At 45.7% G+C, this 18068-nt stretch overlaps 2 protein-coding genes across 4 annotated transcripts in view; one reads left to right on the top strand and one right to left on the bottom strand.

The window, feature by feature from the left end:
* Nucleotides 1-18068, bottom strand: part of ALDH9A1 (aldehyde dehydrogenase 9 family member A1) — a 99086-nt gene that overhangs the window by 9541 nt on the left and 71477 nt on the right. The window lies entirely within an intron of this gene.
* The window catches only part of LRRC52 (leucine rich repeat containing 52), a 40618-nt gene that overhangs the window by 15922 nt on the left and 6628 nt on the right, over nt 1-18068 (top strand). The window contains exon 1 of one of the 3 annotated variants that reach the window (XR_012804116.1): nt 13666-14036. The exons of 1 other annotated variant lie outside the window; for it this stretch is intronic. The gene's annotated coding sequence lies outside the window, so the exon portion shown is untranslated. Of the gene's footprint in view, nt 1-13665; nt 14037-17800; nt 17930-18068 lie in introns of those variants that run through there. One more of the 3 variants, XR_012804115.1, reaches the window with a different exon arrangement.

The raw sequence follows: 18068 nt of genomic DNA, 5'->3' as shown, positions 1-18068 counted from the left end.
ATCCAAGATTTGTGTTTAGCAAATCACAAACCTTGGGTAATTTCATTTCTCCCAGTGTGATAAAAAATAAAAACATTGTCAAAATAGAATTCTTTCCAAATTTAAAAGGATGCTTCCTTGTGGACGCTGCAAAATTTGCAAATATGTCACCAAGACACAAACTTTTGATAATATGGAGGGTACTAGATCACATCGCATCTTGTCCTTTATCAACTGTAACTCTGAATTTATCATATATAGGCTCATCTGTGGGTGTAACAGAAGATATGTAGGTCTTACTGCAAGGAAATTTAAAATTCATCATGGAACACATGAGATTGATAATAAAAAAAGATCAAAATCACCCAGTTTCTTTACACTTTAAAGAATGTCAGAATGGTTCACATGAACATTTTAAATGTGTAGCCATAGAGCATGTCCATATGCATTTTAGGGGAGGTGATAGAGTCAATGCATTATATAAAAGAGAGGCATTGCAAAGAACTGGATCCACGGGACAGCAGCAGTTTGATAAAAATAAAGTTCTTTATTGAAAAAACATGGTGCAGACAGGCATGGGTGCAGGGAAAAAAGTTCATCAAGCTTCGTCGGAGCGCCACACAGGCGTGAAACGCGTTAGAGACAGAGGCTTTTTTCCCTGCACCCATGCCTGTCTGCACCATGTTTTTTCAATAAAGAACTTTATTTTTATCAAACTGCTGCTGTCCCGTGGATCCAGTTCTTTGCTGTGCGCTGCATCTCTACACTTGTGGCTACCTGAATCATCTCAACTGGCAGAAGCACGCATTCCAGAAGGCACAATGGGCAAGGTCACGTGAGTTTGTACCTTAATCAGTACACAGAGGTATTTTATTGGTGTTATTACAAGTTGTCAGTACCAGTCCACATTGGCAGTGAGGGGGTGGGGCTCATATATCTCCATTACCCACACTCACCAGGACATTTATCCAGGTCTCAGACACATATACTCACCCATATATACCTCACTCATATATATACCTTAAACCCAGCCTATGACCTTCAATCAAGAAATTATTGTTTATTACAAACTTTGTCACTAGAGCACTATACTTGAACAATGTTCTTCTACCTGGTATAAAAGAGAGGCATACTGGATTTTCTCATTAGACACTTTGGCCCCGAAGGGGTTAAATTCCCAGTGGGATTTAAAATATTTCCTATAACAATATGGTATGGATATCCATCATTCCATGTATAAGCCTCTCTTTTGTATTTATACTCATTGCTTTGACAATTTCCCATTACATTTGTTCTTGCCTCTTCTAATCTGATAAAGTGCCTATCTTGATTGTGTTTAATTCATAGCCACTCAGAAGGCTTTCACAGTTTGAATGATAATATGTTATATCTTGATGTTTATTTTTGTCACATCTATCACTATACATGTGTGACTTAATACATCCTCACTATTAGTTTTTTTTAAATATATTATTTATATATGATATATTATTCTTTACTATTATTGAAGCATATATATATTTACTGTGATATTTCCCTAGAATTTTTTATTTATCTACCTACTAATACTCCACACCTTATATATGATTAATTAATCTTATCTATAAAGGTGATTTATTTTGGAGTTTTTTCACCAGGAACAATACCTACAATACAGTCCTATATTTCTCTGGTGAAGTGCATATATTAACTGATATCAAGTTTAGGCACAAACTGTTTTAACCAATGTATCCTGTATAGAAGATGTTATATTGCTTAAATGAATTTATTTTTCATCTAATTATCACTACAAATTGATATCATCTGATGTTTGTAATTAATGTACAATCTATTGTGTGTGCCAGAAGGAGGGGCTATATAACCAGGCATTATACCCTCTGATCAATACTCCTTGAGAAAGCGCTGTTATAGCGTGAAACGCGTGGGAGGAGAGTTTTGTTTGTTTTGTCCCAGTATGTCCCCAGGTTTTCACTTTTATTATGTAGTTTAATAAAATGTATTTTATTTTTGTCCTACCCGGTGAGTTGTGAGTGCTTGGGACTTGTTCGAGCGTCTAACCAATCCTGTTCAGTGTTCTCTGATGAGTGGACTCTGTGCTGTTATGGGATCTCTGTGCAGGTTATTGATGTGATGCATCATGGGATGGCAGCGATTACCTCGGTGACCCTCCCTTGTGTCAGCCGTCACCATTTCAATTCCCTTCAGGTCCATGCACATGCTAGGTGCTCCTGTTTTCAACAGTAGGGCTATTATGACCATTACTGGGTTACCAAAGTACGAGCCCCTATTTCTATTGGCTGGCAGGGAGGAATTCCCACGCTCTGATTGGTCGCTCCTCCTACCTCCATGCTGAACATAACAGCGGAAGGTATGTAAGGAGAAGCCCCAGTCCGAGAAGCAGACTTTCCTTTGACTTGAGTCGATGAAGCTAGGGCGGGCTGTTCAAAGTTGCTTTGTTTGAAATAGCAAAGCAACCGACTTCGTTTTGAAGCTAGAAAAGCCTGCCTCGCAGAGACCAGGTCCCGTCTTTTGCGGCCAAGATCTACCAATCGTTGTAGCGGTCGCGGTCAGGATTTCGTGCCAAAATCGGTTCCAGGAGATTCAAAAATGCAAAATACGAGTTGCATAATATTGTGTTTACCAGCATATTTGTGCTTCTAGCAATGTAAACAATCTTCTATATAATGCTGTGCTAAAAAGTTGTATGCAAAGGGAGAATTAATTTCAAAAGGTTGGAGGCCAATTCATTGGATAATGAACATTCGTTCCTGGTGCTTATTATGCTAATTTGTTATCAGCGGTTTTGCTTTACATGGAAAAGGTACAGCGTCTGTCTTGTGGACTGTTTGTTGAAATGGAAAGTAGCACCTTGGTACTGTAGAATGAGACTAACATATGTCTCACCTCTTCCTGACAGCTTCTTTCATCACCTCTGCTGGGGGAGATCAGAAGATAAAGTTCACCTTGTTTATCACCTGGCATTGTTATCAAATATTAATCTCATGTTCTGTTGGGTAAAGTGAGGCTGAGAACCCTCAAACCTGTGTACTGTCAACATCATGGGACATCACTTGTCCCTGTCTGACCTACAACACTTCTGCTGACACTAGGACAGTGAATCCCAACCTTTTTTTTACATTGTACAGGCTGATGCTAACACAACTGTTTGACTGATCCCAGGCTGTGAATGTCCTGAGCTTCTGGGCGAACCCCACACTTAAAAAGGGCTTAAATTGCACCGCAGTGTGTGCAGACAGCATGGGTGGTATAGCGGTCAATCACTACGGGAGCTTCTAAAGTCACACCCCACAATGCCTTGCTACTGTGAATGCAAAGCATTGTGGGGAGCGACTTTGGAAACTCCCACTTTAATTGACAACTATACCACTATGCTGAGGTACAGATTGAGGCCTTACCAAGTGCACAGGGTTCTCACGGGCTCAGGAACCCACTATACTGCCTGGGTTCCACCATGTTTTTTAGCGAACCTCACGGAGCCCTAAGGATTTGCGAACCGTCTGTTTGGAATTATTGCACTAGGTCATCGTCACTAGAAAGTGAGTAAGCCAAGAAGCATTACTGTACGTCCATTGTATGGCCTATTAATAGTTTATATGTATTTCCTGACGGATCTATACATCTTTGTCATCATCACTGTACATGTTACACTGTAAGCTTATTGCTATTTATCTCTATTTATCAGGAATAGTCTCTGATACTAAAAGGAAAAAGTATAATGTTTCTAACGTCTCCCTTTTTAAAAGTTCCTAGATGCCAATGCATGTCAATTAGAGATTAAGAGATGTCCCTCCTTATCATCCTAATTCTCTGGTATGAGCTTTCACCTGTTGGTTTGTATGATTATGCTGAAATGATACATTGTAATATAATTAGATAGGTATCAGTAAGGGGAAATCATTCGTGTAATAATTAATATTTTCAGGGTGTGTTAGGTAATGTTGGCTGCCATTTCCTATAACTACTTTGAGACCCATCACTGCTTAATGGAAATCACTACAAAGGTCTGTCCTCGGGTACATGTGTACTCGAGGGTGCCACCTGAGCCCAGATTAAACACCTTCGGTCAATATTCGGCTAGGAATGACCCACTGATAAGGAGGGGAAATCCCTGGTAGTGTCCCAGCATCAAGTGGCCCTGCATGGTCATGTCTCTAAGAATAACCTACAGATTCCCAGAATCTTGAGTAGAGACAAAAAAATCAGGGCCGGCCCGTTTATTAGGCAAACCTAGGCGGTCGTTTAGGGCGCAAAGGTCCTAGGGGCGCATTAATAATAATTATTATATGTTCCTCTTATTATTTTTTATTTATTTATCTTTTTTTTTAAATTATTATTTTTCTTTTTTTTGTCTGGTATTTTGGCGCCCTATTATTTTTATTTTGCGTCCCACTGGGGTACGGTCGCAGCCCCGATAGCTATGCCACTGTTCATTATATTATTTTATTCATCTTATTATTTTTTTTTTTTTCCAAAATTTTTTATTAGGCATTTAGATAATTCACAGTATGCATGAAACAAACGATAATACAGCCTAATACAGATTTTCTCCTTTTGTTGGTTAGAGAAACCGGAAATAAAAGAGGAAAGCTCACCGCTCCCCTGACCCTCCAGGGGCTATGTGGGGAGCGCGAGTATGGAAACAGAGAGTAAGAGTGGGAATAGGAAGGGGAGGGTGGGAGGGGGTGGGGGGGATACCCCTTGCTTCCCGTGTCCTCAGTCTATTTTCATTGGTGCCCCTGACCTGGTTTTCCTTTCTCTCTCTCTCTTTTTTTTTTTCCATATGTGGATTAGTGGCGTAGAGGTGCCATATGGGATAGCCACGGATCCCATGTTTTGTTAAAGGAGTCAGTGGATCTTTTCAAGAAGGCAGATAGTTTCTCCATATTCATCACCTCTTGCACCCTATTTTTTACCGTTTGTTTTGAGGGGGGAGACACCTTCTTCCAGGCGGCTGCCACCGCACATCTAGCCGCTGTAAGAATTAAGGAGATTAATTTACTTGTTGGTCGGTCCAAATTTTCTAAGGGCCTGGCCAACAGGTAGGTCAACGGGTCAATAGGGATTTTGAGGTCTGTGACCTCCTCTATTAATTTTTGTATTGTTCCCCAATATTTTTGAATTTCCGGACATGTCCACCAAATATGGGCCATGTCCCCCTTCTGACCGCAACCTCTCCAGCATAAATCGGACGCCTGGGGGTAAATTTGATTTATTCTAACTGGGGTAAGATACCAGCGAAACAGTATTTTATATATGTTTTCTTTGATTGTGGTACATATGGAAGTTCCTGAGGCATTTTCCCAAATTCTTTCCCAATCCTCTCGGTCTATAACTATTTCCAATTCTGCTGCCCAATGCAGCATATAGTCATGTGTAGGGGCTTCTATGGCCCTTTCCAATTCACCGTAGATTTGTGTTATAAGACCTTTCTGGTGGCCTGTTTCTCTACAGAGCCGCTCGAAACTGGTGAGAGGGGGAAATTTCAACGTTGGGGATAAAGTTTGAATAAAATGCCGAATTTGTAGATACTTGAAGACATCCAATCTTGCTATTTCATATTTGGTTTTTAGGCGTTGATAACTCAGGAACTCCTCAAAGCTCAGGAGGTCAGCAACCGCTCTAATATTTTTTGTTTTAAATTGGTCCCATTGTCTGGGCTCACAGCCAGGGGGGAATTTCGGATTTTTATAAATTGGTATGAGTTGGGATTGAGGTGTGGTGAGCTTAAATTTAAATTTGCATTTTGTCCAAATCTCCCATGTGTGTCTCATTGGGCCTAACTTAAATTTACTGTTCTGCATGTCTTCCCTGCTCAGGGACCAAAGGCAAGCCGGCAGTGAAGGCGTCCTGGCATAGTATGATTCTATATCTAGCCAACAGTATTGGTTTGGGTTGGCGTTCCAGACTACTACCTGTCGCAATTGGGCGGCTTGGTAGTATTTTGTGATGTCTGGAACACCAAGTCCTCCTCTCCCCCTTGATGCCAAAAGAACTGTCCTGGTGATTCTGGGTTTCTTACCCTGCCAAATAAAGTGGAAGATTAGTTTTTGAATGTTCTTTAATTCTGAGCCAGGGATGTGGACCGGGAGAGTCTGAAAATAATATAATAATCTAGGGAGTATGTTCATTTTAACTGATATCATCCTCCCGATCCATGATATCTGATATCCTCCCCATTTCTCTAGATCTTGTTTGATTTTCCGGAACAGAGTCGGATAATTTTGTTGATATAGGGATTGGTAGTTCCTCGTTATCTTTACTCCCAAATATTTGATACTCGAGGAGCTCCAATGATAGTTAAAGTTTAGTTTGAGGAGTTTCACCTCTGGCTCTGGCAGGCTTAAATTTAGTGCTTCCGATTTGTCATTATTGATTTTATAACCTGAGATATCTCCAAAGTCCCGGAGCTCTTTTTGGAGGTTAGGTAGGGATGTTTGGGGTTGTGTAAGGGTTAGGATGACATCATCTGCGAATAGCGATATTTTGTGCTGCCTGTGTCCAATTTCTATTCCTTTGATGTCTCTATTGGCTCTAATTGCAGATGCTAGGGGTTCTATGGTTAATGCAAAGAGGAGAGGAGATAGGGGGCATCCCTGTCGAGTTCCATTAGTGATCTCAAATCTCTGGTTACTGCCCCCTGGTAGTTTTACTGTTGCAGACGGGTTTTGATATAATCTACGGACTCCTTCTAGGTATGCGTCTTTGAATCCGAATTTACACATAACTTGGTCCATGAATAGCCAGTCTATTCTATCGAACGCCTTCTCTGCATCTAGGCTTAGGAGTAGTGCTTTGGTCTCTGTGAGATGGACATGTTCGATAATGTCTATTATCTTCCGAGTATTGTCCGAGGCCTGTCTGCCTGCTACGAATCCTACTTGATCACTATCTATTAATCTCGGTAAGATGGGGTTTAATCTATTTGCGAGTATTTTGCTATATAGCTTGAGATCACAATTGAGCATGGAGATTGGACGATAGCTTCCACATTGCATCGGGTCCCTGCCTTCTTTATGTATAATGGCCAGGGTGGCCAGGGACATTGACGTGGGGATTTGATTTCCTTCCATGAAATCGTTAAATATGTTTAGAAGATGCGTGGATAGTACTGGCAAGAATCTCTTATAGTAGACATTAGTGAACCCGTCGGGGCCAGGAGACTTAGTAATTTTTAGTGATTTGACCGCCTCTTCCAGTTCCTCTTTTGAGATCTCAGCGTTGAGGACTGTGTTTTCCTCCTCCGTTAGTGTGGGGAGCTTACATTTATCTAAATATTGCGCTATTAATTCGGATGCTATTGATTCAGGCCGGCCATTTTTTGATCTTAGATTATACAGTTCGGTATAAAATTTTGTAAATTCAGCTGCTATTTTGCTATCACTATGTTGTATTTCACCAGACCTACTCTTGATTGCCGTGATTTGGGACCGTTTATGTACCCCTCTTAATTTAGTCGCCAAAAGTCTGTCTGCCTTGTTCCCCTTGTCATAATATTGTTGATTAGTCCATTTGAGGGCCTTCTCAACATCCTCCAGCTGGATTTGTCTAAGTTTTACTCTGGCTGTTGTCAATGTTTTATATATTTTTTTTGAGGGGTTGGTTTTATGAGATTGTTCTATTATTTTGATATTATCCATAAGCTCCTTTATTAATTTTTGGCGGGCTTTTTTCCTGTGGGATGCGATAGAAATGAATTTCCCTCTAATGGTTGCCTTATGGGCCTCCCACAGGATTGCTGGTGAGGAGACGGATCCTGAGTTAAAAAAAAAATAGTCCCGAATAGCGGCTCTGATCTCTCTTTCTATCTCAGGATGATTGAGTAATGAATCATTTAGTCTCCATGAGTAATTTATTGTTTTTTCAAAGGGGGTCGTCAAGGTTAAGGTAATCGGGGCATGATCAGACCATGTGATTGGTCCTATGTCGGAGTCGGATGTCGCCGCCACCACATTTTTTGTGGCCAAAAAGTGATCTATTCGAGAGTAGGTCTGGTGAGGTGCTGAGTAAAAAGTATAGTCTCTCTGGCCCTGATGTTGGGCCCTCCATATGTCCACCAGTGAGAACTCGCTTAAGATTCCCCTAAACCTTTTCCCTATGATCTGGGAGGGGGTTGTGCGGGGGGGACCCATTGTGGTTGATCTGTCCTCGGTAGGGTTAAGGACCATGTTTAGGTCTCCTCCCACTATCATCGATGACAGATATCCCGGGTCTATGCCCTCGAGAACTTTCTTTAGGAATTCTGTTTGGTTCTCGTTCGGGGCATATACATTGACCAGAGCGATTGCTGAGCCCGCTAAGGAGCCATATACCACTAGAAATCTACCCTCTGGGTCCGCCGTTGTTTTGATATGATTAAATGGGGTGCCCTGTCTGATCAGGACAGCTACACCCCTCTTTTTACTAGTAAACGATGCGCAAAAACACATTGGGAACACTTTTTTGAATAAATTTGGGGGGTCTTGTGATGTGAAATGGGGAAGGGAGGGGGGAGGGGGGGAGGGGAGAGGGGGGGAGGGGAGGGGGGAGGGGAGGGGAGAGGGGGGGAGGGGAGAGGGGGGGGAGGGGAGAGGGGGGGAGGGGAGGGGGGGGAGGGGAGGAGGGGGAGGGAAGGAGGGGGGGAGGAGGAGGGGGGGGAGGGGGGAGGGGAGGGGGGAGGGGAGGGGGGGAAGGAGGGAGGGGGGAGGAAGGGGGGGGAGGGGGGGAAGGGGGGGGAGAAGGAGGGGGAAGGGGGGGGGAGGGGGGAAGGGAGGGGGGAAAGGGGAGGGGGGAAGGGGGGGAGGGGGGGAAGGGGGGGGGAAGGGGGGAAGGGGGGGGAGGGGGGGAAGGGAGGGGGGAGGGGAGGGGGGGGAAGGGGGGGGAGGGGAGAGGAGGGGAGGGGAGAGGGGGGGAGGGGAGGGGGGGGGAGGGGGAGGAGGGTCTAGGTGCAATTAAAAGATTTCAAATATTTCACTTCACATTTTTGTGTAACATAACTCTTATACAACTCTGTGCAGAAAACATATTTTATACAATTCTGTGACCATACAAGATAAGTTCGGCTTTCTTTCGTATGTTTGTTTTCCCCCTTAGTGTTTTTCCCTCTTATTTATCTTTGCGTTTATGTGAGGTACTAGGTAGGCTTGTTAGCAGGGGTAAGAGGGGAGGGGCCTAGGTGCGGCTCAAGCATTTCACATTTCTGTATAGCACAACTATTATGTAACTCTACACAGGGAGTATAGGGAGGGGAGGGGGGGGGAGGGAGAGAGGGGAGGGGGGTGGAGGGAGGGGGGGGGGAGGGGGGGAGGGGAAGGGTTTGGAGGGGGGAGGGGAGGGAGGGGGGAGGGGAGGGAGGGGGGAGGGGGGAGGGGAGGGAGGGGGGAGGGGAAGGGTTTGGAGGGGGGAGGGGGGGAGGGGAGGGGAAGAGGGGGGGGAGGGGAGAGGGGTGGGGAGGGGGGAGGGGAAAGGGGTGGGGAGGGGGAGGAGGGTCTAGGTGCAATTAAAACATTTCAAATATTTCACATTTTTGTGTAACATAACTCTTATACAACTCTGCGCCGAAAACATATTTTATGCAATTCTGTGACCATACAAGATAAGTTCGACTTTCTTTCGTATGTTTGTTTTCTCCTTAGTGTTTTTCCCTCTTATTTATCTTTGCGTTTATGTGAGGTACTAGGTAGGCTTGTTAGCAGGGGTAAGAGGGGGGGGGCCTAGGCGCGGCTCAAGCATTTCACATTTCTGTATAGCACAACTATTATGTAACTACACAGGGAGTATAGGGAGGGGAGGGGGGGGGGAGGGAAAGAGGGGAGGGAGAGAGGGGAGGGGGGGGGTAGGAGGTGGGGGGGGGGGTAGGAGGTGGGCCTGGTTGCAGTTCAAACATTTCAGACATCTCCCATTTCTGTATAACACAGCTATTATGTAACTCTGCGCTAAAGATATATTGTGAATCGTTTTGTGACTAAATAAGATTAATACAACTTTATTTTATATATTCGTTTCCTCTTAGTATGTTTCTCCCATTGTTTTTGTGCTTAAGTAGGGTACTAGGTGGGTTTGCTAGTAAGGGTGGGGAGGGGGGGTGGAAGAGAAGGGGAGATGAGGGGGGGGTGGGGGAATAGGGGGGAGAGGGAGGGGGAGAAAAAAGGGGGGGAGGAGGGGGGGAAAAGAGGGGGGGGGACGTGGGACATGTGAGTGTGTGGGGGGAGGGGTGGAAGAGGGGGGGGTATGCATGAGGAAGGGGGGAAGGGGGAGGGGGGGGCGATTGCGTGTCTGGGTTACAGGGGGGGGGGGGAAGGATAGAGGGGAAGCAAGGTGTTAATTGAGATATAACAGTTATATTATTTTAATCTACTCACGACCTCCGGATCATCACTATTAACTTATGATTTTAAGTTCTTTGATTCAGTCTGGGTGGCCCGTCTTCCTGGTATACTAGCCGCCCCTAGTCCCACAGACTGGGGAGTCCTCTGTGGCAACGGGGTCCATGGATCGTTGGCGGAAAGGCTGGATGCCGACACCGACCACCCCCCCCCTCCCCCCAATCCAGAGCTCCGCTCCACGGGACCGGAGAAACCGGCAAAAGGAGGGGGAGGGAGATCATATTTAAAGCGGGACCGAAAAGCCGGAGATTGAGGCTGGTGGGGGCAAAACCGGGATCTAAATTCCTCTTATGCTCCGGAGTTAGAAGATCAGCGATCCTGCTGCTCCGGGTTGAGTCAGTCGGTTTCCCGGTCTTACCGTCGGCGGACGGGATCCTCTTCGGAGTCATCGCAGGAGTAGGCGACTCGTGAACCAACTTGGAGGGCGGTGTTCTGTGTCAGCTCATCCTAAAAGTTGGCGGCTTACTTCTTGGTGCTGTTCTGGTCTGGTAAGATGATTTTAACAATGAGCAGAGGCGTCCCCCCTCCTCGAAGTCTTCTCAGAGCCATCTCGAGAACAGGCGCCTCGTGACTTCACATTGGGAGTGGAGGTTGTCGCCGGATTACCATGGGGGTCCGCAGCCCACGCTCCAGTGCGGCCCCGGACCAACAAGGTAAGTGGGGGCACTCTTCCCTCTCCGGGTCTGTCCGGGGGGATTTATCTGAGTGCCGCGGCGGTTGTCATTTTTCTCTAGGGTGTTGGGCCGCAATTCTCTCCGATGTTCGGGGGGGGTCTCCTGATGTATTTTCAGCGGTAGGATTGGTCGTTATCCACGTTTGAGGTGGAGTTAGGCCTAATGCTTTTGCGAAGGGGGCCATGTCCATGGGGTATTTCATGGACAGGAACTTTCCATTCCTGTTAACTGTGAGTTTGAAAGGGAATCCCCATCTGTATTGGATTCCTTTCTCGTGGAGTAGGTTGGTTAAAGGTTTTAATTCACGTCTGCGGTCTCTCGTTGCCTTTGACAAGTCGTTATAGACTTGGAGAGTTTCATTTTGAAAGGTTATTTCCCCCAGGTCCCGGCAGGCCGCAATTATTTTTTCTTTTGATGTGTATTTATGCATCTTTATTATAATGTCCCTACGCCGCCTCGGGTCGTCTGATTTAGGTCCTAGGGCACGATGAGCCCTATCCATTTCGAGCTCTTTCTCCTCCAGCTCCCCGCATACTAGGTTAAAGAGCTCCATGAGGTATGGTCGGAGTTGATCCTGTGCGACCGACTCCGGTACGTTCCGGACGCGGATGTTTTGGCGCCGGTCACGATTTTCTTGCTCCTCCATAGCTTCTTTAAGGAGGGTGATCTCTTCTCCTAGATGGCCTATCTCTTCCTCCGCTTCACTCTGTCTTTGTTGAGACTCAGTGAGTTTTTTCTCCAGGGTAGTTGTTTTCTCTGTCAGCCCTGAGATTTCCTTCCTTATGTCGCTCACTGCGGTTCTGAGCTCAGTCTGAAAGGAAGATTGGAGCGTCGTTGCCATAGCCCCCAGAAGTTCTTCCAAGTATGCCCTGGTTATGGGTTGATCAGGGCTTGCTGGGGTGCGATCTTTTGGCTGGGTTTTTTTCCCTGAAAGCGCCGTGGCGCCATGCGGTCCGCCGCCATCTTGAGGCTCCATCGTGCTGTCCCTGGCCCGTTGCGACGGAGAAAAGTATTTGGCAACTCCCTGATTGCTCGCTTTTTTGGTTTTTGACATCGCCTAGTTCTAGCTATCCGGGGGTGTAAGTGTTACCCGGCAATTTTGGGGAAAAATGTGGGTTTTTGCGTCTTTTAATGTGCGGGTCTATGGAGCTCCTCTTCTACCCGTCCATACCGGGTGACGTCTCCGGAAGTCCCCCCATTAGGTTTTATTTTAAATCATGCATGTCCCCTTTAATTATGGGGGGGGGTGGGCTGTGTACATTTGTTAAAGCCCTCTCCTCTGTAGGCTCTTTGTGCACTTCTGCAAAAGTGCTCTTTCCCCAGGGGATGTCACTTCTGGGTCTTCCCAATCTCCTGGAGTCCCTGGTCTGTGGTTTTTGGGGAGTGGGGTGGAGGGGGCCGGGGTAGTCCGCACACTCCGCAGGCACTTCTGCAGAGTGCCGGGTCAAAATGGCCGCCCCCGCTCCTCTCAACTCCCTGCTGCAGCCCCACCAACCTCCAGTCGCACACTTGCAGCCGCGCGGGGACCAACGGCAGACAGCCTCTCGTCCCGCTTCTTACCCGGCCACCCACGCACTGTGGGGTCAAGGAGGAGCGCCGCTCTCAGCCGCGTCCGGGCCGTCCCCTGGGGAAAATGGCTGCTGCACCGCGTCTCCCGGCTCCTACGTGCTCTCCGCCGGCTGGTTGGTGTTTTTTTTTTTTTTTAATATTTTATTATTTATTTAATAGCTCCGCCGCCCGCGCCTTCCGCTGATATGTTTGTGGGTAATTCCCTGTGGGTTTGCAGGGGAAAGGCTGCTTTACGGGGCTTTGGGGCCTGGAGCTCTTGAGCTGCACGTCTTCTCGGCTCTGCAGTTGGCCACGCCCCCCCCATCTTATTATTTTTTATACAACTGGGACGCACATTTGAAGTTTTGCCTAGGGTGCATGAAACCCTTGCGCCGGCCCTGGGTAGTCAGGATACCAGCCGGTTCTCTCCTTTCAGTCTGTATGAATGCTGCTGCAAAAAGGGTCAGTCAGCTCTGTTTCTATCATTGTATGGAAGTGACTTTCTCAGTCAATTTGCTCTGCACCTATCACTAAAAATATGTATTTACTGTATACATTATATGTACAAGTGTATGACCCTTTGTATATATGAATAAGTGGCAATCTTATTGTAGCCAGGTCCCCTCTGGCTCCCCAGACATTCGGTTCTCTCTCTCTTACCTGCGACAGCGTGAGGGCAGTTGCAGGGGTGATCGCGTCACCGGGGGCTCCCGGCGACATCAGCTATAGGGCGCCGCCATCTTGTGTGCGTTTGCGCATACGCGGAAGTTCGCGCACATGCAGTATAGCCCCAGATGCGATACGGCAGGCATTACAGGGAGTGAGAAGAGGCGCTCCATAGTCACGGACATCCCCCAGTTCGCACATGTGCAGTTAGCAGCGGCAGCGGCCATTACACAGCGCGCACGAGGCCCCAAAGTTAAAGAGAGCCACCAAGGACTACAGTTCCCAGCAGCCTCTGGGGACTGCACTTTCACCCTGGTCACAGGCAGCCAGACAGCCAATAAGGCTGACAGATTCTCATGCTGCAAAGTTGCAACAATGTTGTGTGAAGACAGGGATTGTCAGTTAGGAGCTGGGACACAGAGAGGGGAGGGTGTTTTTGTGCAGGGAGGAAAGTAGCCTCCTACACTAGGCCAGAAGTCTCCCCTTAGCCCCAGCTAGGCCCTACTCACCTCAGCTTATGGTTACTACAGGGACTCCCCTTAGACTAGGGACAGGGTCCTGTAGAACCTAGACAAGTGAGGGTCCAGCCAGGAACCGTGACTATCCTGGCAATTGCTGTGAAGGTAATACATCCTCTGCGTTAGCAGAGAAAAGAGACATTATAAAGGTGGATCACTCCATGCGGGAGCCACCCACCGTTGAGGCGGAGGCATCTTGGATCATTTCCTGGAGCAAGGGATTCCAAGCAAAGGTCATCTGTGCACCTGGTAGCAGGAGCACCGGGCAGGTATTATCCAAGTCACCAAGTGCACCACCTATACACTTCATCTTAGTGGGCAGCGCTGTTCCACACGTGGGTGGGGTTGTGAGACTCTTGGGACTTTGGGTACAAGGACTTTGGGGATACTGTGTAAGGAGGTTAGAGCCCAGTTAGGGGCAAAGTTATAGCTGCCAGCTAGTGGCAGAGGGTGGCATATATATCGTTGTGCATACTGATGATGTTGCACTGTGAAAGTATGATAATCTGTGTTGTGTTGATATACAATGTGATGTGATGTTATTCTGTTAATTGCTCGTTCAGTAAACCTTTTAGCCATAACCCTGGTATATGTGGTTTCTGGGTGGGTTCCTATGCTAGGCCCATTCTACATTCCTATAGAATCCTACATAGGTGGAGGCGCTGACCGACGAGAACGTTCCAGAGATTCACCCCAGGCTCTCACTAGGGGAGGCTCAGGCCTCCTGTGAGCCTGACAGGTATAACGCACCACACTAGGTAACATTAGGTTCCACACACACTATATATGCGATTGGGTGGGGGGGGGAATTCCCGTTACATTATTATAATATTTTTTGTCAACTATGGCCCTTTAGAGGACTCCTGATACTCCAGTCTGACACTGGTTCAGTTATGCATTTTATAGTGGGATAAGAGGGTTTACTAATAGAAAATGAACTTGCTGAGGCTGTCCAGGGTAACTTTGCATATCACAAAATGTATCTCAGGCCGTTCTGGTTTGTAAGTCTACCATACCAATGTAAATCCCAGGATTTACATTACAGGCAAGATTCATAAAGCTCTGTTGTCAGAACAAATAACGTGATGTTACCTAAATAGGTAACAAAGGTTGTTTTACCTGCGTTTAACAGGTATTCACAAAGCTAATTACATATAAAAGAGAGACCTACTGTATTTTAGGTATGGTCCAGAGTGATGTATATATGCCCTGAAACCTCTCTTTAAACAACATGTGGAGAGACACGTGCTCAAAAAGGTGCACACCTGAGATACCTGGGAGATATGCTAATAGGATATGCAAAGTAATGACTCCTAATAGCGTATCTCAGGTGTGCGCTCTCTCTAGTTACCCTCTATATCAAACCCCATATTTCAGGGTCTGGATGGAGCTAAAACCACCTTTAAGTGTGACCTAAGTAATGTCTCGTTAAATACCGGAGTTATCTATAATGGAGCTGTGTGGCTATGCGCTGTTAACGTCAATTTTACTAACGCACGGGTCCGCTACGGCTAAAAACAACACTTAACATTGCGTTAGTCAGCTTTAAAGATGCCCATTAGCCGTTAACGAGGCATTAACTTAAGTCAGTAACAGAGCTTTGTGGATCTGGGTCTAAGGGAGAACAAAGTATATAGAAAGGTCCCTCAATCAGGGCAATTTATATAAAGCTGAAACGGATATGGTATGAGTGAGAATGATGAAGTAATTTTACGTTTGGAAGAAATACATGTGATATTATCTAGCCGTTTGTAACTTTAATGCTGGAATTGGCATGTCTCTGGTATGTTCGTGCTTTTTGAAGGCTGGAAGGTAACCAAGAGGAATTTGACTCTGGCTTGTCCCTTACCCCCTTGCTTTCGCTCTGTTTTGAAAAGCACAGTTTACAGGGGGGGTTCCTCAGGCATACAACCCAAGAGCAGGAGTTTATCTTTCAAAGCAGTGTGTAATTGCATCTGCAGGCTTGGAAACATGTACACATTGAATGCTAGTACTTAACTGCAGGGGTAAGATGTTCACCTGTAGTGCTTATTTCCAGTGACTGGGTCACTGTTATAGGAACCAGCACAGCAGATCAAAGTCACTTGGATGAGGTAACTAATAGATGGTAGATCCCTCGCTTGGAAATAACATCTTGTGTTGATGTTATCGCATTATATCATGGAAGCTATAAAACACCTCACCCTTCCATGCGTGAAAAGAACAAACTCACAATCACATAATCTTTTCCATCGCTGGGTGAGAGTCATACATATCATGCTATCGTCCCTCCAACCTTGGTTTTTATCACAATTATGTCAATTATGAGTTGAGTTATCATCAATAACCCTTATCCGAGCCTAAATTCTGCAGAGCTGTCGGACATGTTTCCCAAATGATCCACCAATGAAATTATATTTCACGTCATTACGACAGAGCCTCTATTTCATCATATATTATGAGACCACCTATTTTATAAACATTACACGTGGAGTAAGAATTCGGCGTTTGGGGAGCATCCATTAATATCACCATAGACAGGGCTATTATTCTGCGGGATGTTACTGCACCTTTTTTTAAGGATCAACAAGAAACTCCACAGTGAGGACGAAATTATATAGAATGGGGAATACTACTTGGGAGTGAATACATTATTTTCCTACCACATTTGTTTAAAGCTGGATGATTTGTTGTAGTTTAGGAGTACATTTGAGAACAAACGGAAAGATCGGGCAACAACAATTTGCAAAGTCATATGCCAAAACATCTGTGAACTATAATGCGACCAGTTCGCACACCTCCACTGATATCATATCACATGGATTATAATGTTATCATGTGATAATATACAAGGTCGGGTTGCTTCTTGTGGTGGTATACATGCATCATTTGAGCAACATTCAGTTTGTCACAAGAAGACAATAGAAGATACGGATTACAACGTGTTTGTCAGTGTTTTAAACTCTCAGGCCGGTTCTATAGTGCGTGCGCGTGCTACGCTGTGCGCGTGCGCGGCAGTTTTAGTTGGCTGAAGTTAGTCAGCCATTCTATAATGGTGCGCGCACGGCAGGGAGCGTGGAACCGGCCGACAGAGGGGGAGGATGAGGAAAAGAAAGAAATCGTGCCGCTACCGCCGCTGAAAATGTAAGTATGTGAATATATATATATATGTGTGTGTGTGTGTGTGTACAATGTTATTAAAAAAATTATTAAAGGATTTATTTAGTTATTTGAAAACGCATTTAAACACATACACATACATAATACACACACAGTACCTTACAGTCGCGCAAAGTATACACACAAAACGTGTGTGGCACGTGCACGTGCCTTCGAACAGGCACGCGCGCGCACGGCCGCACACAGTATATAACAGCCCTCAGGTGTTAGGTTACCCTTATGCAGCGCTTCTTTTCTAGAGCAAAAGGTGAGAGAAACGGTGACAGAGACCTGGGGGTGTTGGGGGGGAGGGGCTGCAAAAGAAACTTTTAAAAATTAAACATTATTTTTATTTGAGAAATATGGACAACGAAAATGATGTCTGGATTTTGCTGCTGGATATTGGTGCCTGGATATTGGTGAAGCAAGCAAGAGTTTTTTTCTCCTGCAGAAATTCTCGGAGTCATACAGAACACATGCGTGACACACGCCCTGCCGCAAAGCATTGCATTGCAAGTGTTGAAAACTATTCTTGGACATGCGCAATTATATGCACATTTATTCACATTTCAAAATCGTTTCGAATCGATGTTATTATTTTTGTAAATAATAATTATTACATTTTAATTATTTTACAGAACATATACCAATACGGTTTTTTTCCCCCTTAGATTATCACAATAATGCTATAAAATGTACCACGTGGTCTATAATAAAAAAAAAAGGTAGAGGTACGGCGTTCCACCGAAACAATGCCCTGCACTTATGTAAGATCACATTGAGAGGACAAATGTCAGAAGCATAGAGGGGTAAGAGAGAGTGACACTGCAATGTGAAAGGAGGTGAGCATTGGGAGGCTTGTTAAATGCACATTTGCTGAAAAGAACAAGTCAGCTGAGCATCCTCCAGGTGGCAGAAACACGGATATACTGTAGCTTTATAGCTGTAGCTTTGGTCCTGAGAGCGGCAGTGCTTCACATTTCCTGTCATCACTCCAGTAAGAACTTGCTGCCAGCATGATGGGGTAAGCTTCCTTCTCTCCCACTCTATGTCCAACTCATTGTCAAGGTGTGCGAGGGAGAAGCTGCTGGGGCTCTTTTCTACCTTACCGCAGAGAGAGTTTCTCCCTGCAATGTACTGAACAGGTGCTGTAAGGGGGGGGG

Source organism: Ascaphus truei, chromosome 10, assembly GCF_040206685.1.
Source record: "Ascaphus truei isolate aAscTru1 chromosome 10, aAscTru1.hap1, whole genome shotgun sequence".
Classification (NCBI taxonomy): domain Eukaryota; kingdom Metazoa; phylum Chordata; class Amphibia; order Anura; family Ascaphidae; genus Ascaphus; species Ascaphus truei.
Note: the sequence above shows the minus strand (reverse complement) of the source record. Positions and strands in the feature narration are given on the sequence as shown.